Consider the following 25667-nt stretch of genomic DNA (forward strand, 5'->3'; position numbering starts at 1 on the left):
CCAAGGGAATGGAAAGATCCAAAGCAGCAGCAGGAGAAGTAGATTCCTGGAGGATGAAGTGAGCTTTCAGGGTAAGGCAGGTGCTAAGGGCCCAGAGGTTGGGGGTACACATCCAGTCCAGGGGCATAATGTCCAGAAGCACCAAGACACCAGGGACACAAGCCTGAGATCTGGCTGTGCCCCAAAGGCTCTACAAGGAGAAGAGGGTTAGGAACAGGCCTCCTGCAAAGGATCTGCATGGAGCCTTATCAAAGTTCTCCAGAATCAAGTAAAGGGGCACGACTCCGGATGAGGGTTCAAGAGCAAGCCAGCAACTATAAAGGGGTGCTCAGGTTTGAGAACAAGCAGAGTCCTGGACAAATCACAAATGCAGTTATTCGAGCAAAGGGGACTGGGCAAGAGGCCAGCTTAGTGGAAGTAGGGGCTTTGACTGAAGCTGGTTACAGGAATAGGGCACAATGTCTGAGCAGGACCGGCTGTCAGACCAAAATGATGCTCAGCCACTGTGCCATGGCCTGGGAACCCTCAAATTCCTGATGTTTTGGAGGCAAGCATGCATGCATGGATAGGGACTTGTACCACAGGTGGCCATTCAGCATCAGGAACTGAAGGATTGGGATCAGGGAAATGGCTGGACCTTGTCAGTGGAGCTATTGAGGGGGAGGGGGTGTAGTGTGGCAGCTGGGGCTCATGTGGCCAGGGAACTAGCACTTCTGATTCCTCAGGCCAGAGATGTGGAGCACTGAGGACATAACCAGAGATAGGGGGCTTCTCCGCAGCAATCATGAGCCCTCTGATGACTTCATCTTCCATTGAGAGCAGCACAGAGGTTCCTCAATTGAGACAAGGCTCCATCAGGTGTGAAACCCATTAAGTCCTGTGGCCATAGTAATATAAGGGTTATATAGAAAACCACCTATATGTTTTTAATTAAGTGATGCAGCTGCCAAACAGTCCCCATAGCCCCTCTGGAGGTACATGTGTCTCCTTTTAGGATCCAGCAGTGACAAAGGAATGGAAATCTTGCAGTCAGCCTCCCCTGGATCAAGAGGTGACATTTAAGGCTGTATTACCTCCACCAATCCAAATGAGCAGATTCCCTCAAGGAATTTCAGGTTCCAAGGTCAGGCCCAGGCTAGAACTAGCACCTGCAGCTTGCCTCTGTCCTGTGCATTGCCTAGGCTCAGCCTGCCCTCGCTCTAGGACTTACCACAGGCAAAGGGATGTCAACAGCTCTAGCCCAATACCTAGGACTCTTCATATACCAAGTTCCGGAGCTAACGGCTGATTTATGACACCTAACTCCTTGCCCTGGTAACCTGCCAGACTCCACTGATGCCAGCGACCTCCTACTTGGCATCACCTTGACCTACCTGCCAGAGACCCCTGGTATTACCAGATGTTCTGGATTCCCTGCTGCTTTGAGTAACCTCTTTGCTGGCACAACTGGACTTTCATTGTGGTCCCTGAGGCAGTTAACTCTCCCCTGTGGAACATAACTCTATGAAATAACATACCAGCCCAATTTTATTTCTTAATCCAAGTTCAAGATATACATAGATTTCACCCCTTCCCTTCAAACTTGGGTCTTGCTTCCCAGATACAACCATTTTTAAGTCAGCTATTAGTCCTTCTCTTGGTTACCTATAAATCTAGATAACAGGCTTGTACTATGGACCTTTTGGTGAATTATAAACTCTAAACATCATTGTCGGCTGTTCTACACTACGGAGATTTTAGCTCTCCTACATCTACCTCTTACCACTCTATAGATTTTTGAGTTATATAATGCTTTTTAGATTATTGAATACCTTCATCTTTATACAATATAGTCACTGAATACCTTCATCTTTAAATAATATATTCAAGCTATTTCCTTTTTTTGGCCACGACCGCTGGCATGCAGAACTTTTCAGGCCAAGACTCGAACCCACACCATAGCAGCAACACACCAAATCTTTAATCCACTGAGCTACCAGAGAACTCCCAACAAGCTTTATTTTAGAAGATAAAAAACATAACTGAAAAGCATAGGCACACAACCTAGGAGCCCCCAGTTTTCCTTGCATGTTCAATTTCTTTAGGGAAAAAAACTTCCAGTAAGTAAACTCCAGCTACCTGCTCTCAAATGGGGACATAGGAAGAAAGGAAGTGTACAGCCAATGGGCACACTCACTTTGGCACCCTCTTCTCAGGAAGAATCAATAAGGACACAGTGGGAGTTCCCTTCGTGGCTCGGCATCTGATCAGCATTCATGAGGATGCAGGTTTGATCCCTGGCCTCACTCAGTGGGTTAAGGATCTGGCGTTGCCATGAGCTGTGGTGTAGGTTGCAGATGAGGCTCAGATCTGGCATTGCTGTGGCTATGGCATAGGCGGGCGGCTACAGCTTCAATTCGACCCTAGCCTGGGACCCTCCTACGCCAAGGGTGTGGCCCTAAAAAGCAAAATATGTAAATAAGGACACAGTGGACTTGAACAACATCACAGACCAAATGGCCCTAACAATGACATGTAAAGGACATTTTCTCCCAAAGCAGATATAATGGAAAACAGTATGGAAGTTCCTCAAAATATTAAAAATAGAATTATGATCCAGCAATCCCACTTCTGGGTATTTATGTAAAGAAATTCAGATTAGAGTCTTGAAGCTACACTCCATATTCACCACAGCATTATCATAATAACCAAGATATGGAAATAACCTAAATGTCCATCAACAGATGGATAAAGAAAATGAGGTATATACATACATAGGACATTATTTAGCCCTAAAAAATTTAGGAAATCCTACCATCTGTGACAATGTGGCAGACATTATGTTAAGTGAAATAAGCCAGACACGGGAAGACAAACTCTATGATCTCACTTACTTGTGAAACCAAAAATAGTCAAATTTATAGAAGCCAATAGTAGAATGGCAGTTGCTGGGGGTGGGGGAAGGGAAAATGAGTAGGTGATGGCCACAGGGTACAAAGTTCCAGTTATGCAAGATACTAAGTTCTGGAGACCTACTACACAGCATACTGCATATAACAAACAACACTATACTGTGTGCTTATCATTCGCTAAGAAGGTAAATCATATAATTTATTCTTTTGTTGTTTGTTTTATGGCCACACCTGGGGCATATGCAAGTTCCCAGGTTAGGGGTCAAATCACAGCTACAGCTGCTGACCTACACCACACCCACAGCAACTCAGCCTACACCCACATCTCCAGCAATGCTGGCTCCTTAACCCAGGGAGCAAACCCTCGTCCTCATGGATACTAGTCGGGTTCATTACTGCTGAGCCACAATGGGAACCACCATTAATTACTCTTACCCCCCAAAATAATAATGGTAATAATAATAAAGAGGGCAATAGCAAACTTTGGCAAGTGATACATATGTTTATGGACTTGATGGTGATGGTGTCACAGACACACACTAATCCCCAAACCCATCAAGGTATACACATTAAGTATGTTTCGATTTTTACATGACATACCTCGATACCATTTTTTAATAAATAATGAGTTTGGGGCTAGAAACTATTGCATCTGGAATGGATAAGCAATGAGATCCTGCAGTATAGCACAGGGAACTACATCTGATCACCTGTGATAGAACATGATGGAGGATAATGTGAGAAAAAGAATGTATGAATGTATAGCTGGTCACTTGGCTGTGCAACAGAAACTGACAGAACATTTTAAATTTTTTAAAGTATACTCAATTTACATAAAATTACAAAACTCCTAGAAAATAATAAAAATTTTCTTGGGGATTCATCTGTTACGGTCACTGTATCGTCTAAACAAAGGGAATAACTCTAGCCCTGAGGCAGGAGGGTCTGGGGATTACATTCCTAAATGAGTTTTTAAAGACCCCACTGTTTTGTTTTTTTTGTCTTTTTGCCATTTCTAGGGCCGCTCCCACGGCATATGGAGGTTCCCAGGCTAGGGGTCGAATCGGAGCTGTAGCCACTGGCCTATGCCAGAACCACAGCAACGCGAGATCCGAACCGCATCTGCGACCTACACCACAGCTCATGGCAACGCCGGATCGTTAACCCACTGAGCAAGGGCAGGGACCGTATCTGCAACCTCATGGTTCCTAGTTGGATTCCTTAACCACTGCGCCACGACGGGAACTCCTTTTTTTTTTTTTTTTTTTTTTTTTAAGACCCCACTGTCTTTAAAAGTCTACCCACTGTTCCCTACTTCTATAGCATGTCCAGATTTTAACAGCTCCCCCCGCCTCCCCGTTTTTCATTGTTGTTTTTTGGGTTTTTTTTTTTTTTTTTCTTTTTAGGGCCACACCTACAGCATTTGGAGGATCCCAGGCTAGGGGTCAAATTGGAGCTATAGCTGCCAGCCTACGCCACAACCACAGCAAAGCAGGATCCGAGCCACCTCTGATACCTACACCACAGCTCACAGCCAACTCCAGATCCTTAACCCACTGAGCAAGGCCAGGGATCCAACTTGCATCCTCATGGATGCTAGTCAGATTCGTTTCCACTGAGCCATGACAGGAAGTCCAAGATTTTAATAACTCTTAACTTGGTATCACATTCAGTTAAATCACTCTGAATAAAATCAAATAAAATCCTATTGACTTCGTTTTAGAAAGAAAAAAGTAACACCATAAACTGCTTTGGGAATAATTCTAACACTCTAAATAGGAAGCATTTAAGTGTAATATGGCCTGATGAGAGTATCACATCTTAGAACTGAATTTCCCTCTCATTTTGGTGTTTAAGTTTTTAATAACCTCCTTCGGCTGTAACATTGACTGGTAAACATTAAAGGCTCTTTAACACAGTCTATTTTTATATCACATATACCCAATGATATCTCTGATTTTATGCATATGTATTTTATATTTGCAAACCAGAGGAAGCTACTTCGTGGTTCTATTCACATTAAGCAGATTCATGCATTCGAGCATATTTCTAAAATATTCTTTTAATATTTTAACTTGAATGTAAAGCTTAAAGGTATATATGGAAAATAAATTCTGAAAGATAATAACTGAAGTATAAATAGATGCTACAGATTTTATAGAAAATGGGGATTATGATGCATACACTGTAGGATTATTATGAGCTTTAGAATAATTACAGACATGAGTCTGCTTCCTCACCTGTAAAGTGTGACACAAATGGAGACTATTACTATTACCTACATGGTGACTGGGCTTCCATGGAAGGAAGATTTTTGTGACTAACTGTGGTGTTCTAACATCTCTGGGTTCTGATGTTAGTCAGAGAGCTGGGGGAGGCTGAGCAGAGAGGCATTACCCCTAGTTTCAGAAATGAAACCCATCTACCGCTCACTTTTCCCTGCCCTGCTCACCTTTGCAAGTAAAACCCACCAAACTCAATGAAAGCCAATGGGCTGGGAAACCACAGTCAGGTACCGGAAGGGCTTCCAGTGATTAACCCATTTGTGGGGGGATGTCAGGTGAAGGGGGGCTGCACAACAAACAGAAAGAGCCTTCAACACATGGTTCTTACAAAGGCCTGTTAAAGCTGTGGGCAATGTAAGGACAAATGTAAGTTAACTAAAAAATAAGAGGCTAAACTCTACCAGTTGAAAACAAGGGAAGAGCTATCCTCCCCCTTCCCTTTATCTTCGAGCATTAACTTTAGAAAAGCTGTCATTGTGAGTTCTTTCTCTGTCTCTTTGAAAGGTGTGCGAATCTTTTTTAAAAGCTCAATAGCCTCCTGTCGTTTTTTCGGACCCAGGAATGTCTTTCTCAAGGACCTGGGAGTCATCTCTTGGAAATGCAAACATGAGGGAAGACAAGGAACCAGTCTCTCTGGGAGGATCAGAGCCCAACTTGAGTGGATACCCTGCTTAAAACCTAGTGTCAGAAAGAAGTCTGTTTCCCTTGGATAAAGCCAATCAGCTAACCCAGAGGGTCACCCCAGTGCCAGAGGAATCTAGGATGAACTGTGTGGGGCCAATGGTCCTCTAACCTGAGGACTAGTTGATGTTTATCTAGAGAAAATGCATCCAACAGTGGGGTCGGCTTGACTCCATAAAAGGGTAAGATTTCCCTCTGGCTTTCCATTCCCTTAGTGGACTGCCTGTGATGCTTATTGAATTTTGGTTTAATGCTTATTCAATAATAAAGCTGTTTTCTTTCTACTCTCTCTTCGTGGAGAAGTTTCCTAGCTTGGGAGAAATTCCGTTTTTAATTATATTTCCTCAACAACAATTACCCTGCTCACATGGGTCTGCCTCAGAAAGAATCACATAACACAAAATACCCATTGCTATGAACTGCTAGGGCAGAATTTGATGTGAAGAGAACTGAAATAACAGCATGAATCTCACAGAATCACATAAACAAGCTATAGATGTTATCATGAGGCCATTATGTTATGAGACTGTGTTTCCTTCTATCAGATTTCTGTGAAATTTGAGATGAGGGCAGGAGTTTAAAATGTTTCAGTTGCATACAATTCATGAAGACCAGAGGGCAGGAGTCTTTTTTTAAGGAAGAGGGAGTTCCCTGGTGGCCTAGCAGTTAAGGATCTGACATTGTCACTGCTGTGGTACAGGTTTGATCCCTGGCCCAGGAATTCCACATGACTAGGTCAAGGCCAAAAAAATAATAGTAATAAAGGTACAAATTCTGGATTGTTCAAGGAAATTGATTAAATTATAAAGAACATATTTCACAAACTTTCTGAAAATAATAGATAAGTGTCTACTATGCATGGATAACTATTATTAACATTCAGATGCATGTCTTTTCAATCTTTTCTCCTTGCATGGTTTTGAGCTTGCTTTTAGGTTTTTGGTTTGTTGTATATTTGTCATCAGACTGAGTACACAGGTATATACCTTGCCTTTTTTTTTTTTCCCAACTGCGCATTGACAAGAGTCTTTTGTATTTCCAAAATCTCATCGTATCTGCTTGAAAAATCCATTAAGTGAATTATTAATAGTTTATTTCACCACTCCCCTATTGAGAACACCTGATTTTGTTTTTGCCACACCCACAGCATGCAGAAGTTCCTGGGCAGGGATTGAACCACAGCAGTGACAATGCCAGACCATTAACCTCTAGGTCAACAGGGAACTCCCAAGAACACGAGTTATTTTTAATTCTAGTATTATTCAATACCAGAAATTAAACTGGAAAGAAAATTTGCATGCAGAAAGCTAAGTCTTAAGAATATATTTACAGAAATCAGATGTTTTCACCAGCAATTTTCATTCTTTTCTGGCAAAGGGCATTAAGATCAGCATGTTTCTTGTATTCACCATTTACTTTTGAGAAACACATGATCATTCCCTTGAGTATCGTTCATACTCAGGGTTCATAAATCTGGGCCTTCACAAACTGGACTTACTACAGTGACATCTGGCATTTCAATTTGGGGTTAACAGATACACACTACTATTTATAAAATGCATCATCAACAAGGACTACTATATAGCACAGGGAATTCTACTCAATATTCTGTAATAACCCATATAGGCAAAGAATCTGAAAAAGAATAGAAATGTGTAACTGAATCACTTTGCTGTAAACCTGGCACTAACACACTGTAAATCAGATTCTAATAGAAAATAAAAAAATAAAAAATAAAATTCACTTAAAATTTTTTAAATAAATTTTTTTAAAAAAAATTCCCTGGAATGAGTTGTTTCACTACTATTAAGGTATAGTTGATTTACAATGTTGTGCCAGACTCCAGGAAAGTCTTAATACAGGCTGTCACCACTAGATGTCAGCAAAGCTCTAAAGCACTGCATGCAAATTCTAATGCAGTGGCTCCGTGTGTCTTATCAGCCACCAGGTGATGCCAGTGTTGGTGCTACAGAAAGCACAGGTGCAATGGCCCTGCTCTAAAAGCTGCTTCACACTGGAATGGCCCAGAAGGCTTTATGACCATGGCTGTGATGCCTATATCCTGGCCTCGGGAACAGTCTCCCTGGATGATTCTAACATACAGCCAAGGTTGAGAACCATAACTCTACTCACACTACAAGTCCAAAACATGCACATGACAGCTACAGCCTGATGAGCAAGACAAGACTCTAGACTGTCCTATCCTCCCCCAAATTTCATTTGAGAGGTGAAGACCTTAGGCCTAGAGATGCTAACACACTTCATCAAGATCACACTAAGGAGAGTTCCTGTTGTGGCACAGCAGATATGAACCTGACTAGTAAGTATCCAAAGGACACATGTTTGGTCCCTGGCTTCGCTCGGTGGGTTAAGGATCTGATGTTGCCATGAGCTATGGTATAGGTTGCAGACACGGCTTGAATCTGGCATTGCTGTGGCTGTGATGTAGACAAGCAGCTAAAGCTCTGATTCAACCCCTAGCCTAGGAACCTCCACATGCTGCGGGTGCAGCCCTAAAAAGCAAAATCACACCAAGGTCTTAGTTTAATACGATTTCCACTAAAACATAGCTGGGAAATTTTCTGCTCACCTGTATGCCTTAATCACATCTCCAGTGGGATTGTTATGGCTCATCACCTCAGCTGAGATCTGTCCAGGTTAATTCTCTTATGCGATGGGGAGACAGAGGGTGTGCTGGAGATTCTTCTTCCTTCACAAACAGGCCAGAGAAGGTAAAGAGAATAGCCCCAGTAGGTTCTCCCTCATTATCCCCATCTTGAGAAGCACGTGGATATGCCCTTTGCCCTCACACTCTCACCCAGAACACAGCCCCACTGCCCGTAAAAGTCCATAGACCTCAAAACCACACATCAGCTGCTCAGAGTCAGTTTCACCAATAACCAGGGGGAATAACACATGAGAAGCTACTGAAGGCTGAATTGGGGGGCCACCCAATGAGAAGGTCACAGTGAAATTTCAGGACAGAAACGCAAATCTGAAGGTCAGCCTAGCATGCCCAGCAGTACTGTTTGTGCAGCCCCAGCCAGTGGGTCCCACTGCTTCTCCCCAAGCTAAGGCCTCAGACACGCCTCCTGGAGTGCCCCTGCAGGGATCAAGCTCTGTCCTCCAAGCCTTCTTATATGTGCCCTTAAAACTGAACACTGATGGAGTTCCCTCATGGCCTAGCAAGTTAAAGATCCAGCACTGTGATTGCAGTGATACAAGGTTAGATCTCTGGCCCCAGGGTATCATGGGTGTAGCCAAAGGGGGAAAAAAAAAAACTCTGAAAACCATGCTGAAAACTCAGAAGCATGCTGCAATCTAATTACAAGCAAGCTAAGATGCCACCTTAGGCCCTTCATCCCCCCTCCAAGTGCTGCTTCATTTCTCAGCTCCCCTTTATAGCAAAACTTTTTTTTTTTCTTTTTTGTCTCTGTCTTTTCTACAGCTGTACCCGCAGCATATGGAGGTTCCTAGGCTAGGGGTCTAATTGGAGCTGTAGCCACCAGCCTATGCCAGAGCCACAGCAACACCAGATCAGAGCCACAATCTGTGACCTACACCACAGCTCATGGCAGCGCCAGATCCTTAACCCACTGGGTGAGGCCAGGGATCAAACCCACAACCTCATGGTTCCTAGTCAGATTTGTTAACCACTGAGCCATGATGGGAACTCCCCTATAGTAAAACTTCTAAATAGAACTGTCTAGACGCTCCCATGGGCAGCACACAGACTTAAATTAGAACGATACAGAGATTAGCATGACCCCAGCATGGGGATAACATTTGTGAAGTATTCCATATTTTTTAAGAAAAGGAAAGTACATACATGTATGACTGGGTCACTTTGCTGTACAGCAGAAATTGGCACATTATAGATCACCTACACTTTAAATTTAGAAAGAAAAAAAACATGAAATCTTCCGGAAAAAAAGAATTATTTATACTTATATCTTCATTTCCTTACTTCTCATTGTGGTTTCAATTCACACCGATCAAGTGCTCACCCCTACATGCCCCTGAACTTGATTTTGTCCAGACACCAGTGGTCTCCATCATCACTGAAGTATTACTGAAGCAATCAACCCCCTTCCTTGAAAACTCTCCAGAGATCACTGCAAGTCTCTTCCCCATCTCTATGGATGACCCTTCCTCCTCCTCCCAACATCTCAGGGCTCAGTCTTCAACTCTCTCATGTATCTACTTTTCTCCCTAAGGATGATCTTACTCAAATCCAGGCCTTTAAATACATCTAGACACTTAAGAATCTCAACTCCACATCTTGATCCCTGACCTGTCCCCTCAATTCCCATCATCTTTAGCCATCTATGCTTGGTGAACCCCTCACCCTCGTCAGCCCTCCCTCCAGCCTTCCTCGTTCTTGTAAATATTCACCTGGTTTATCAGACTCAAAACACAGGACACTTTTTCTGGAGTTCCCACTGTGGTGCAATGGGATTGGCAGTGTCTCTGCAGCGCTGGGACACAGGTTTGATCCCTGGCCCAGCACTGTGGGTTAAGGATACAGCATTGCCGCAGACATGGTGTAGGTTGCAAAGGTGACTCAGATCTGATCCCTGGCCAGGAACTCCATATGCCACGGGGTGGCTAAAAAATAAAACAATAAAAATAAAACATAGAAGACTTTTACTCTTCTCTTTACATCCCATATCCAATTCACCCAACTGGATTCCAAATTTATTTCAAACCGACTACCTTTCACCATTTCCACTGCTACCACCTAGACCAAAGCAACCACCACTACTCACCTACATCCCTGCAACAGTCTTGCACTTGGACTCCTCAATTCCTTCTTCACTCCTCAGTGATCAGGGTTTCCAGATAGCAACCAGAATGCTCCTCCTAAAGCATAAATCAGATCTGTCTCATCCCTGCTTCAATAGCCTCTCATAAACTTGGAAAAAACCCGAACTCCTTACCAGCTCCCGTAAGGTCTAAGACGTCCAGCTCGTACCCACTTCTCCAGTTGCATCTCCTTTCACTCCCTGCCTCATTCTCTTCAGTTTGGTCCAATTGTCCTGCGTGATTTTCCTAGAATGGGCCAAGCTCACTCTTGTGTTGGTTGGTCATTCTGTATGGAACATCCTTCTCCCCAGACACTCACAGGTTTCATACTCTCCCATCATTCCAGTCTGCTCAAACCTCACCTTCCCAGAGAGACGTTTCCTGACTCTTTTTGACAGCACCTGCAGAGGTAGAAGTTCCTGGGCCAGGATCAAATCCACACCACAGCAGCAACCCGAGCCGCTACAGTGACAATTCCAGATCCTCAACCTACTGTAGCACAAGAGAATTCCTTCCTGACTCCTCTCTTAAATCACCACCCATTTCTGAGGTCTCCTTGCCGTCCATCACATTTACATGTTTTAAACTCCTTCTTCCTTTTCCTGACATATTACAGATGTATTTACTTATTGTTCTTTCTCCCCTGCTGGAATACAAGCTCCATGAGGGCAGAGAAATATTAAACTGTGAAATCCTACACACCCAGCACCAAGTAGGTGCTCGATAAGTGTTTGTGACATGAGTGAATGTACAGAGGGCACGTGACTGACTGGAGGACTGTCCTCAGGTGAAGGTGGGCACTTGGAAGGTAGCTTCCTGGGAGAAATGAATTCCCAGGCCGCAAGTCTCCCTCTCAGGAACTGACCACCTCTTCCACTTGTAACATATTAAGTCCCTTCACTGCAGTTTCACTTGGGGATTTCCAGGGACGTGTGCACTTAACCGGTCTCTGAATAATGGCTAAAAGCCAAGATTTCACATACCCTTTTCAGACAATAACAGGAAGCAGAAGCATTAGTCACCCGACCAGCTCCGTAGCAAAGGGCCTGCAGGAAAGGGGACCTGGTATGTTTCAACTTGTGTTCATTTTAGAATTTTATAAAGCAAAGAAATCTACCCAGGGAAACTAGAAACAGATCACAGAGGGGGAAACCAAAGCCCACTTAACACAAGGGATTGTCCTAAGGGTAATAAATAAAAAAAACTCAAGTCTAATGTTTTTTGAGGTTTTTCTTTTTTGGTCTGTCGTCATTTCAGAGCAGCACCCACGGCATATGGAGGTTCCCAAGTTAAGGGTCTAATCGGAGCTACAGGTGCCAGCCTACACCACATCCGATATCCGAGCCATGTCTGTGACCTACAACACAGCTCAGGGCAATGCCAGATCCTTAACCCACTGAGGGAGTCTGGGGATCGAACCCGCAACCTCGTGGCTCCTAGTTGGATTCATTTCTGCTGTGCCATGATGGGAACTCCAAGTCTAATGTTTTTAAGTTTTAATTTAAATGTTTAAATTTGCACTCATATTTTAAGTAGTAAGGTTGGCTTTTGTCATCCATGTCATATGTTGTTTATTATATTGTCCACATGGGGGTGGGTCAGATTGTTGCTAAGCAAAATATGAGGGCACAGAACAATGGCTCTGCAGCTGGACAGTCAAGGGGGACAAGCTGGCTGTCAGTGGGCTCACAAGAGACAGACCTGTCATCACAGTATCTCTGCACAGGCAAAGTGTGAGCAAACTTGAATGGGGACTGGACATAATTAGGCACCAACAAGGCTCCAGATGCTGGGTCAGAAGTCTCACCTCCAATCACAGTGACAGCCCCCACTCCCCTGCCACCAAACACCACAGCCCCCTCCCTGCCAGGGACCTCACCCTCCTATGTGCTATCTAGCCTGTACCTTTCTTCCAGTTACCATTCCTCGGTACCCTGGTCCCCCCCACACACAGAGGCACGAAAGTCTCTGCTGATTTTTCTAACATAATCTCTCTCTTCCACAAGGTAATAGCTCCTAACCAGATCTGGCTGCCCAGTATAGTAGCCACTAGCCACACGCAACTATTTAAATCTGACCTAAACAGAATTTAAAATCTAGTTCCTCTATCACACTACCCACATTTCAAGCACTCACTGGCCACATATGGCTAGTGGCCACAGTCTCACATGGTGCAGATGCAGAATATCTTCACCATCTCAGAAAGTTCCATTAGACAGCACTAGTCTTGTCAATTAAGTGGCAGTAGCTATAGCTCCAATTCAACCCATAGCATGGGAACCTCCATGTGCTGCGGGTGAGGCCCTAAAAAGACAAAATATTTATATTTGTGTGTGTTTTCTTCTCTACTGGCTTATGACTGCCTTTGCATCTTACTTGTCCTTGTAGCTTCAGAGTCCAGCACAGGGAAGGGCACATAATCTTTTAAGAAGTGTTGTTGAAATGATATGAAAAGAAATAATTTGTTCTCAATAAAATATATTTTGTTTCCAAATCACCCCAACACAAAAATCTAAAGATTTTCTAAGTAGGTACTTTCTTAAGAACACTTTGTTAATTAGTATACCTTTTATTTGGAAACACTGTTCAAAGTTTTCTTATGGCAGTTGTAACTTACACTATGTATCCACCATCCCTACTCAGGGCATGAGGAATCCGACTTGGTTCAATGGCTCCACCTGGTGGCAGCATCAAGGAACTGTTTGACTGCCTTGAAAGCAGCCAGAGCTGGGGAATGTTACTTGATTTAACTCTTGCTTTCTTCTACTTGGAAATCATGATGAGCTGCCTTGAAGAATCTGGGGCTAGTTAGACCTGAACTACTTCTGACAGGCAAATATTGAGGACCACTTTGTTCCCAAGAAAGAAACATTGTGGTTGGGAGCTGAATACACTGGGAAGGTTTGAGTAGATCTGAGAGGCAAAACCAGTAAATGAGTTTGAAAATATAAAATTATGCATCATCTTAGATGCCCTCGAGTACCCTCATTTCTCCTTGTTGGGAGAGAATGCCACTTTCAGTCCTGGGTGAAACACCAGCCCACCAAGTATGGAATTTAGCATCCTAAAAAGCCTGGACTCCGATCAACCCAAATCGAAAGAAAGCTCCCCAAAAGGGAGAATTTGACTCATGAAAAATGGGGACATCACAGGGAACCAGGGAAATAAACTACCTTTTCATTCTTCCTTCAGCAGACATCCAGGGTGTGGTTTCTCCTCAGTCCAGCTGGAGAAGTCCATGTGAAATCTCCCACCCTGCTGGGTCTTCAGCTGTGTGTCCTCCCTGCTGGTGGTGAAGGCAGAGATAGCATAATATCCCATCACGCTGCTGTCTTCCCTTTCCTCTCTTTCTTCCTTCCACCATAATCACCGGAGCATGCACGACCAAAATGAAATGTCTTAACTTTTTTTTTTTTTTAAATGCCACCCCTGCAACATATGGAAGCTCCCAGGCTAGGGGTTGAATCGGAGCAGCAGCTGCCGGCCTACACCACAACCACAGCAATGCCAGATGCGAGCTGCATCTGCGACCTATGCCTCAGCTGTGGCAACACTTGATCTTTAACCCATTGAGCAAGGCCAGAGATCAAACTCACTTCCTCACAGACACTATGTCTGGTCCTTAACCCACTGAGCAACAATGGAAACTCCTGTTGGCATCTTAATTCTTGCTTCAGCCTCTTCCTTTTAGAGTCAGGTTAGGACAGTGTGTCTCTTTGTCTCCCTCTCTTTAAATCAGTAAAATCTTTTTTCACTTCTACCTTGCCATTCACAGAATAAATTCCATAAACTTCCTGTGAAATATCCTACATTCTCAATTTGACCAATTACATTCCAAAGGTGCCATTTTCTAAATTTGTAGTTAGATCTGAAGCTGTTCTCAATCAGGTCTGAGTTTTTCAGCAAGAATACCTTAGAGATGGTGCTGCACACACCAAGGGTATCACTGTGAGAGATACATTTGGAGGGGTGGGATCCAGATGGCATAGGAGTAAGATGTGGTGCTCACTTTCTCCCACGATCAAAAAAAAAAAAAAAAAAAACTGATCTACATGTAGGACAATTCACACAGAAGATCCATTGAATGCTGGAAGAAAACCTTAAACCTCTAAAAATGGCAAGAAACCCTCCGCATAACTGCATAGAACAAAAAGGAAAAAAAAAAAAAAAAAGAGGGGAAACAAAGCCATCACTACAGGACCGGCACTCCTGAGAGGGAGCTGAGAAAGAGGAAAGGAATCCACACCCTGTGAAATCACCTGAGGGGCATCAGCCAAGACAGAGGGACCTCAAGCTTCAGAGAAAAGCCCAGCATCTGGACTGAGGGCAAAGCAGAGAGAGAGAGAGCACTGCACACATCATCAGTACCACCTCCCGGGAATCCACAGCCTGAGACACTCAGAAGGGGGCTGGGCACTGAGACTCAGGCTCCAAAGAATAAGAAAATATAAGCAAAATGAAGAAGCTCAAAAACAATCCCAACTGAAAGGACAGAGAATTCACCCGAAGAAGCAAACAATGAAACAAGACCTCTGCAGTCTAACAGACAATGAGTTCAAAAAAGAGACAGTGAAAATTCTGAATGGATTGAGAGCAGATATAAAGGAATGAAGAGTGGATATGAACAGCAATGCAGATTATTTTAGAAAGGAACTAGAAAATATAAGGAGGAGCCAAGAAAAATTGGAAAATTTATTTGCAAAGACACAAGCTGGGTTAGAGGCACTGAAGACAGAATGAATAATGCAGAGGAACAAAGCAGTGATTTGGAAGAGAGAATAATGGAAATCATCCCATCAGGACAGCAGAAAGAAAACTAAATGAAAAAAACATGAAAGCAATGAGATCTATGGGATAATATAATGCAGGCCAACCTATACATAATATAGATTCCTGAAGAATAAAAAGGGAGTTAAAAATATATTTGGAAATTATGACTGAAAACATTCCAAATCTAAATGAAACAGCTGTCAAGATACAGGAAGTACAGAAGGCCTGAAACAGACCCACACCAAGACGTATTACAATAAAAATGGCAAAAGTTAAAGAGAGGATTCTAAAGGCAGAAAGAAGAAAAATGAAGAATTAGAAGGGAACCCCCATAAGGCTATCAGCTGATCTCTCTACAGAAACACTACAGGCCAGAAGAGAGTGGCAAACTAGATGCAAAGTTCTAAAAGGGAAAAAATTGCAGCCTAGAATACTCTACCCAGCAAGAATATCATTTAAAATAGAAGGGGAAATAAAGATTTTCTCAAAAACTGAAAGAGTACAGCAATACCAAACCCATACTCAAACAAAAACTGAACAGTCTTCTCCAAATAGGAAAGAAGAAGGATGGAAGAAATCGCAATTGGAAAGTAATCACTTAAATAAGCCAGTATATAGATCAGGGGTGGGGAGTACCTATCATAAAAGTGCTGATAAACATGAGGAACAGAAAAATATAAACATGAATATGTAAAAAAAGGACCTCAAAAATCATAAAATGTGAGAAGGAAAGTGAGAAAATCTAGACTCTTGTTTTTTTAATATATGTTCGTGCCTATATGATTATCAGGCTAAAGCAAGCAGATATAGGAAAGGGTTAACATACTTGAAAAACAGGGCAACCACAAATCAAAACCAAACAATACATTCACAAAAATTAAAAAGAGGACACAAGCATAAAATAAATCATCCAACCAAAAAAGGAAAGTAACAAAGGAAAAACAGAATCAACTGGAAAAACAAGGGTTAAAATGGCAATAAATATATATTTTTCAATAATTATCTTAAATGTTCAATGGACTGAACATTCCAATCAAAAAGACAGAGTGGTAGACTGGATTTAAAAAAACAAGACCCTACAATATGCTGCCTATGAGAGACTCACCTTAGGACAAAGGACACACATAGATTGAAAATGAAGGAATAGAAAAAGATTTCATGCAAATGGAAAAGACAGGGAAGTGGGAGTTACAATACTCATAGCAGAAAAAATAGATTTTAAAACAAAGGCTATAAAGAAAGACAAAGAAGGACACTAATGATAAAAGGATCAATTCAAGAAGAGCATTTACGATTGTTAATATATATGTCCCCAGATATATACGACAAATGCTAACAGACATAAAAGGAGAAATTGATGGGAATATAATAAAAGTAGGAGACATAATGCCCCACTCATATCAATGGACAAATCCTCTAGACAGAAAGATCAATAAGGCAACAGTGATCCTAAATGACAATAGAAAAGTTAGATTTAATTGATATTTTCAGGACATTACATCCAAAAAAAAAATCAGAATATATATTCAAGTGCACATGGAACATGCCCAAGGATTGGCCACTACTGGGGCATAAAACTAACCTTAATCAATTTTAGAATGGAAAAATTATTTCAAGTATCTTCTCTGACCACAATGGCATGAAGTGAGAGATGAACCGCAGGAAAAGAAATGGGAAAAAACCAAAAAAAAACTGACTACATGGAGACTAAACAACGTGCTACTTGAAAAAAAAAACAATGGGTCAACGAGGAAATCAAAAGGGAAATTAAATACCTCTAGACAAATGATAATGAACACACAACCATTCAAAATCTACGGGATGTCAGAGTTCCCATCATGGTGCAGTGGAAATTAATCTGACTAGGAACCATGAGGTTTCAGGTTCAATCCCTGGCCTTGCACTCAGTGGGTTAAGGATCCAGCGTTGCCGTGAGCTATGATATAGCTCACAGAGGCAGCTTGGATCCGATATTGCTGTGGCTGTGGCGTAGACTGGCAGCTACAGCTCCAACTCAACCCCTAACCTGGGAACCTCCACATGCCATGCGTGTGGCCCTAAAATGACAAAAAAAAAAACTATGGGATGCCTACTTACCACCTAAAAGATTTAGACAAAAAAGAACAAAACCTAAAGTCAGAAGAAGGAAGGAAATCATAAAGATCACAGAGAAAGCAATAAAATAGAGATTTAAAAAATAGAAGAAAAAAAAAATCAATAAACCAGAGCTGGTTCTTTGAAAGGGTATACAAAATAAACAAACCTCTGGCCAGACTCTCCAAGAAGAAGTGAGAAAGAACTCAAAGTAAAAACAAAAAAGGAGAAATCTCAGAAGATACTGCAGAAATACAAAAAAAAAAAAAAAAAAACCATAATGCACAAATACAAAAAACTATAAGAAAATACTATGAACGATTATATGCCAACAAATTTGACAACCCAGAAGAAATGGATAACTTTCTAGAGACATACAGCCCACCAAAACTCAATCGAGAAGAAATAGATCAACTAAACAGACCAATCACTAGAAAAGAAATTGAATATGTAATAAAAAAATAAATAAAAAAAAACACTCCCTACAAAAGTACAGGACTAGATGGCTTCACAAGCGAATTCTACCAAACATACAAAGAACTTATACCCATCCTTCTTAAACTCTTCCAAAAGGTTGAAGAGGAGGGAACACACCCAAAGACATTCTGTGAAGCCACCATCACCCTAATACCAAAACCCAAGATACTACATATATATATATATATGCCAATATCCATGATGAATAGAGACACAAAAATTCTCAACAAAATTTTAGCCAACTGAATCCAACAACCCATAAAAAAGATCATATACCACGACTAAGTGGGATTCATCCCAAGTTCACAAGGATGGTTCAACACATGCAAATCAATCATCATACACATTAACAAAAGTGAAAAACCACATGATCATCTCAATAGATGCAGAAAAGCATTTGACAAAATCCAACATCCATTCATGGTAGGAGAAAAAAAAAAAAGCTCTTACCCAACTCATGTCTTAACCTAATAAAAGCCATTTACAACACACAACCATTATAATATTCAATAGAGAAAAGCTGAAAGCCTTCTCATTAAAATCTGGAACAAGACAATGATGCCCACTCTCACCACTTTCACTCAACATAGTATTGGAAGTCCTAGACACACCAATTAGACAAACAAAAGAAATAAAATATATCCAAGTTGGAAGAGAAGAGATAATAATGTCACTATATGCAGATGACATGATACAAAAACTATCTGAACTGATCAACAAATTCAGCAAAGTAGCAGTATACAAGATTAACATTCAGAAATCAGTTGCCTTTTTGTATACTAAGAAATATTTGAAAAGGAATATAAAAATGCAATACCTTTTAAAATCACTCAAAAGAATTAAATACCTAGGAATAAACCTGACCAAAGAGGTGAAAGACATATACTGAAAATTATAAAACATTAATCAAGGAAATGAAAGAGGATTCAAAGAAATGGAAAGATATTCCATGATCCGGGAGTGGAAGAATTAATAAAGTTAAAATTGCCATACTACAGAAAGCAATCTACAGATTTAATGCAATCCCTATCAAACTACCCATAGTATTTTTCAAAGAACTACAACAAACAATCCCAAAATTTATATAGAATCATAAAAGACCCACAATTGGCAAAGTAATCTTGGGGCATGGGGTGGGGGGAAGGATGGGAAGCAGGAGGCATAACTTCCAAACTTCAGACAATGTTACAAAGCTTCAGTAATCAAGAGGTGTGTATAAAAATAGACAGGCCAATGGAACAGAATAGAGAACCCAGAAACAAATCCAGACATCTATGGTCAATAGATCTGCAACAAAGGAGGCAAGAATGTAAAACAGGAAAAAGTCTCTTAGGCGATGGTGCTAGCAAAACTGGACAGCTGCATGTGAATCAATGAAACTAAAACACACCCTCAACACCTTGCACAAAAATAAACTCAAAATGGCTTAAAGACTTAAACATGAGACAAGACACCAAAAAATTCCTAGAAGAGTATACAGCAAAACATTTCTCTGACATCAGTCACACAAATGTTCTCTTAGGTCAGTCTCCCAAGGCAATAGGAATAAAAACAAGAAAATAAACCAATGGGACCTAATCAAACTTACAAACTTTTGCACAGCAAAGGAAACTATAAAAAAAAAAAAAAAAGACAACCTATGGAATGGGAGCAAATAGTTGCAAATGATGCAACTGACAAGGGCTTAATCTCCAAAATATACAAATAACTCATACAACTCAACAGCAAGAAAACGAACAACCCAATTGAAAAATGGGCAGAAGAACTGAATAAACATTTCCGCAAAGAAAGCATAGGGATGGCCAACAGGAACATGAAAAAATGTTCAACATCATTATTAGAGAAACGCCAATCAAAACTACAATGAGTATCACCTCACAGTGGTCAAAATGGTTATGATTAGTAAGTCCACAAACAACAGGAGTTCCCATTATAGCACAGCAGAAACAAATCTCACTAGTATCCACGAGATGCAGGTTCAATCCCTGGCCTTGCTCAGTGGGTTGGGGATCTGGCATTGCCATGAGCTGTGGCATAGGTTGCAAACATGGCTAGGGTCCCACATAGCTGTGGCGTAATTTGGCAGCTGTGGCTCCAATTGGATCCCTGGCCTGGGAACTTCCATATGCCATGAGTGTGCCCCCCCCCGCCCCAAAAAATAATAAGTCTACAAATAACAAATATTGGAGAGGGTGTGGAGAAAAGGGAGCCCTCCTCCCATTGTTGGTGGGAATATAAATTGGTACAACCACTAAGGAAAACAGTATGGAGACAGCTCAGAAAACTAAATATAGAACTACCATACAATCCAGTAATCCCACTCCTGGGCATATATCTCTACCAAAATTTCATTCAAAAAGATTCATAAGATTCCATGGCATGTAACAATCACTACATGATGTTCATCTGCCTGCTCATTCGATCCGTTCTATGTGTAGGCAACCCTCCCCCTGCTCTGTCCTCACCCATTGATAGCCAACATATGCAAAAAAAAAAAAAAAAAAAAAAAAAAAAAAAAAAAAAATCTGTCATGTAACTATTCACAATAGCCAAGACATGAAAACCACCTTAATATCCATCAGATGAATGGATTAAGAAGATGTTGTACATGTACACAATGGAATACTACTCAGTCATAAAAAAGAACAAAATACTGCCATTTGCAGCAACAATGGATGGAACTAGAGATTCTCATACTAAGTCAGAAAGAGAAAGATAAATACCATATGATATCACTTACATATGGAACCTAATATATGGCACCAATGAACCTACCTTCAGAAAAGAAACAAACGCATGGACATGGCAAACAGACTATGGTTGCAAAGGGGGAGAGGGTGGACTGGGAGTCTGGGGTTAATAGATGCAAATGATTGCCTTTGGAATGGATGAGCAATGAGATCCTGCTATATAGCACTGGGAACTATATCTAGTCACTTATGATGGAGCCTGATGGAGGATAATGTGAGAAAAAGAATGTATATATGTATGTGTGACTGGGTCACTTTGCAGTATAGTAGAAAATTGACAAAACACTGTAAACCAGCTAAAATGGAAAAAAATAAAAATCATTCTTAAAGTTTAAAAAAAAGATTGGATGGAACATCTGTTGGTGGAAATGTAAACTAATACAACCACTTGGAGAATAGTATAAATGCTCCTTAAAAAACTAAAAGTAGAGTCTCCATTTGATCTAGCAACCCCATATCTGGGCACATATCTGAAGAAAACACCAATTCGAAAAGATAATGCACCCCAATGTTCATGGCAGCATTATCTACAATAACAAGATGTGGAAATAGAGTAAATGGCCACTGACAGATGAATGCACAAAGAGGACGTGGTACAAACATATGGAATACCACTCAGCCATGTGGAAACTAAATTATGACACAAATGAACTTATTTACAAAATAGAAACAGACTCTCATACACAGAAATTTTATGGTTACTAGAGGAGAAAGGGTGTGGAAAAGGAATATATTAGGAGTTTGGGATTAGCAGATACAAAGTACTATATGTAATCTAGATAACAAGGTCCTACTGTTTAGCACAGGAAACTATATTCAGTACCCTGTAATAAGCCATAAAGGAGAAAAACATGAAAAAGAAGATACACACATTAAATTACTTGCTGTATACCAGAAACACACACACAAACACAACATTATAAATCAACTAGACTTCAATTTAAAAAAAAAAAAACCCCACTGGATATAGCTTGTCTGAGAAAAATCAGTCCTTTTAATAAAGTTTCTAAATGAAATATTAATATGGTCTCTGAAAGTTCATATTTGTAAATATAACTTACATTGTAAACTATTGACATGGAAAATTTTTAGACCACTGAATGTAACTTTTATTTCAATGGCTGCACAAACTCCATATGGAAGTTCCCAGGCCAGGGACTGAAATCTCAGCCACAGCTAGAGCACCCTCAGATCCTTTAACCCACTGTGCCCACATGGAATCAAATCCATGCTTCCCCAGCAACTCAAGCCAATGCAGTGCCAATCTTAACCCACTGTAACACAGCAGGAACTCCAAATGTAACTTTTTAAAAACCATTTCACTGAGGTATGACAGGCAAACAAAAAGCCATACATATTTACTGTAAGCAACTTCATCAGTTTGGACATAAGCATACACTGGCAAAACCACAAGCTATGCCACAAATACATCACCTCCAAAAGTTCCCTCTCACACACACTCCCCCAATTTTTTGCGTGTGACGAGTACACTTAAAGATCTCAATTAGCAAAACTGTAAAACAGTACTGTCAACTACAAGCACGAGGGAGGACTGAAAGCAGGAACGGGAGAAAAAGGAAGGAGGCGCGGGGGGGCCACAAGGACCTCCTCTGGGGTCATTCTGAGCTTTGCTTCCATCTAAAGCCACTCCTTTCCCCTTCCAGGACTTCCTAGTTCTTTCTCTCTCCCCCTCTGGTCTACAGCTGCAACTTTTCAAATCCTCCTACAGACTCCTTAACCTCCAAAGACTCACAGCCCAGGGCTCATCAAGTTTTATGCAGCTGGGGATGGGGATCGGGGGATGGGAGAGTTGTCTTTCAAAAAGACTTGCCGCGGGATCTTAATTTTGCAAATTTTACACTCCCTGAAAGCTCTAGGCTCTTCAGCGTCAAGATGAGCCTTCCTCAGGCTCCAACCAAAGAGTGTTCAACAATCTGCATGTTCCTTTCCCGGCGTATCCTTTTTGAGGGAGGATGGAAAACACCCAACATCTGGGGAAGGAACATGCTCTTTGGAAGAGAATAAAGCAGACGGTGGGGAGGGAAGGCAAATATCCCAAGCCGCCCGCGGAGATAAATTTCGGCCGAAAGCTGCACCCCCGCAAGAGCTTCCCGTTTCTTCAGAAGCCTCTGCACTCTGGCTTCGCCCGGTCACCCCCGGCCAGACCTCTCCGAACTGACACTCTCCGTGCACTAGGTGGCTCCTGGTGGCCGCAAATCTGCGGCGACTTTTGGGAAATGGATAGCGGGGAGACAATCCCCGCGCGGCCCCAAAGGGCCGGGGACCCTCTCTCTCCTCCCGGAGCGCTGCTGGCGCTGCTTTGAGCCCCTGGGGGAGAGAGGCCGGCAGCTGCAGGCATCCGGGTGGGTGGTAAACGGAAGCAGAGGAAGCAGGGGTGATCAAGGGGCTGGAGGAACTAGAGAAACCAGCCAAAGGCGAGGCGCTGGGGCGCTAAGCACGCAGGGGCTGGGGCGGCACAGGCCAAGGCGGCCCCGCGGCCGGAGCGCCCACCGTCCTGAACGTGACTCGGCCACCTTCCTGTTCCAGGTGCTCCTGACTAGTGCCGTCCGCGAGCGAAGGACCTTTCCCAGCCCCAGAGAGCCTGGCGTCACCTCCCCCCCGCCCCACACCACCCCAAGTCTTCCAGTCCCACTTTCCGGCCACCCACCAAAAGCGCACAGCCCCACTCCTGCGAGCCGCCGCACCAGCGCGCCTTCCCCTCGCCGCACCCCAAACAAGCAGGGGAGGGTGTGGGGCGCCACCCCGTTCCCACTTACCCGCTGCCCATCCCGGCCTCCTCACTGTACTCACCGAAAACTCGTGGAGCCTGGGAAGAGACTGCACCTCATCCTCAAGAGGCCGCGGGGAGAACGAGTCACCCCAGCCACCGAGGTGCGAAGGCAAGAGGAGGCAGCGGCTCCCTCCCCGGCGGGATCATTGGTCTGGAACCAACACCCTCACCCACCTCCAGTGCAGGGAGGGCCGAGGGAGGCACTGAGATCTCAACACTGCCCTGGATCAAGGGTTGGGCTCATAGCTCCTTCCCTAATGAAGGAATCACTACTGAGTGTGCCTGAGACCCCACACATGGTGCCTTTTAACCCTCATTGCCAAGATATTTATTACCCGCGTGTATCAAGTGATAACACCTGCTGGGGGAGAGGGTCGTTCAATTCGATTTACTCAGAAGTCCTACAGCTAGTGCGAGGCAGTGTTGGAATTTGCAGGTCTAATTTCAAAAGTTATATTTAATGCCTAATAGTCCCATTAAGATTGGATGGAACTTCTGATGGAAATGTAAACTAGTACAACCACTAAGGAGAACAACGGTATGGATGTTCCTTGAAAAACTAAAAGTGGAGTCACCATTTGATGCAGCAACCCACACCTGGGCACATATCTGAAGAAAACTCCGATTCGAAAAGATAATGCACCCCAGTGTTCATAGCAGCACCATCTGCAATAACCAAGACCTGGAAATAAAGTAAACGGCCACTGACAGATGAATGCACACAGGACATAGTGCATACCTATGGAATACTACTCGGCCATGTGGAAACTAAATTAATGACACAAATGAACTTACTTGCAAAACAGAAACTGCTGTATAACAGAAACTAACACAACACTGTAAATCAACAATTCAAAAAATAAAAATTAAAAAAAAACTATTGGATATAACTTGTACTGAAGAAATCAGTCCTTTTAAGAAAGTTTCTAAATGAAATGTTACTATGGTGTCCGAAATTTCATTTCCATAATTTACATTGTAAACCACTGACATGGAAAACTTTTAGACCAGTGAATGTAACTTTTATTTCAATGGCCACACCCACTGCTTATGGAATTTCCCAGGCCAGGGATTGAACCTCAGCCTGGGGCACCTTCAGATCTTTTAACTCACTTTAAGCCACCACAGTCAGATTCTTAAACCATTGCCAACACAACAAGAAATCCAAATGCAACTTTTTTAAAAACCATTTTATTGAGGTATGACTGACACACAAACAAGCCATAAATATTCAATATAAGCAACTTCATCAGGTTGGAGAGAAGCATACAGTGGCAAAACCACAAGCTATGCAAACAAATACATCACCTCCTAAAGTTTCCTCTCACCCCCTCATATATATATATATGTAATTTATATATATATTTTTGCATGTAACACGTACACTTAAGGAAAAATCTCACCTGGCAAAATTTTAAATCTAAAAATACTGTTAACTATAAGCCTGAGTGAGGACTGGAAGCAGGAATGGGAGAGAAAGGAAGGGGGGGGAACACGACAAAGGCTTCTCCCCTGGGGTCATCCTGACCTTTGCTTCAATCTAAAGCCACTCCCGCCCCACTTCCAGGACTTTCTAGTTCTTTCTCTCTTCCCCCCCCCCCCCCCCCCACTGCCCAGCACCTCCGTTACAGCTGCAACTTTTCAAATCCCCCCCCCCCCAGACTCCTTAACTTCCAGTGATTCCAGCCTAGGGCTCATCAAGGCTTTATGCTGAAGAAAGCTGGGGCAGGGGAAGAGAAAGTTGTCTTTAGGAAAGACGGAGGGGGGGATCTTAATTTTGCAAGTTTTACACTCCCTGAAAGCGCCAAGTCTCCTTAGCGTCAAGGTGACACTTCCTCAGACTCCAACCAAAGAATGTTAAACTATCTGCATGTTCCTTTCCCGGCATATCCTTTTTGACGAGGTCGGAAAATGCCCAGAATCCGGCAAAAGAACATGCTCTTTGGAAGAGAATAAAGCAGACGTTGGGGAGGAAAAGCAAATATCCCAAGCCCCAGCAGAGCTAAATTTCGGACGAAAGCTTCCCCCCCACACACACACCCCGCAAAAAAGCTGCCCCTTTCTTGAGAAGCCTCTGCACCACCCGGTCACACCTGCCCAGGCCTCTCCAAACTCCGACGCT

The 25667-nt window shown here is 42.4% G+C and overlaps 1 pseudogene across 6 annotated transcripts in view; it reads right to left on the reverse strand.

The window, feature by feature from the left end:
• LOC106506477 overlaps positions 1-25667 on the reverse strand; it is an 81433-nt pseudogene that overhangs the window by 49957 nt on the left and 5809 nt on the right. Inside the window, exons 1-2 of one of the 6 annotated variants that reach the window (XR_002339595.1) lie at positions 13837-14173; positions 8448-8567 (exon numbers count right to left, since the gene is read on the reverse strand). The exons of 3 other annotated variants lie outside the window; for them this stretch is intronic. The product of XR_002339595.1 is annotated as an uncharacterized LOC106506477, transcript variant X5 (transcript). Of the gene's footprint in view, positions 1-8447; positions 8568-13836; positions 14174-23565; positions 25665-25667 lie in introns of those variants that run through there. 2 more of the 6 variants (XR_002339596.1, XR_002339597.1) reach the window with 2 other exon arrangements.

Source organism: Sus scrofa, chromosome 16 (assembly GCF_000003025.6).
Source record: "Sus scrofa isolate TJ Tabasco breed Duroc chromosome 16, Sscrofa11.1, whole genome shotgun sequence".
NCBI classification, from domain to species: domain Eukaryota; kingdom Metazoa; phylum Chordata; class Mammalia; order Artiodactyla; family Suidae; genus Sus; species Sus scrofa.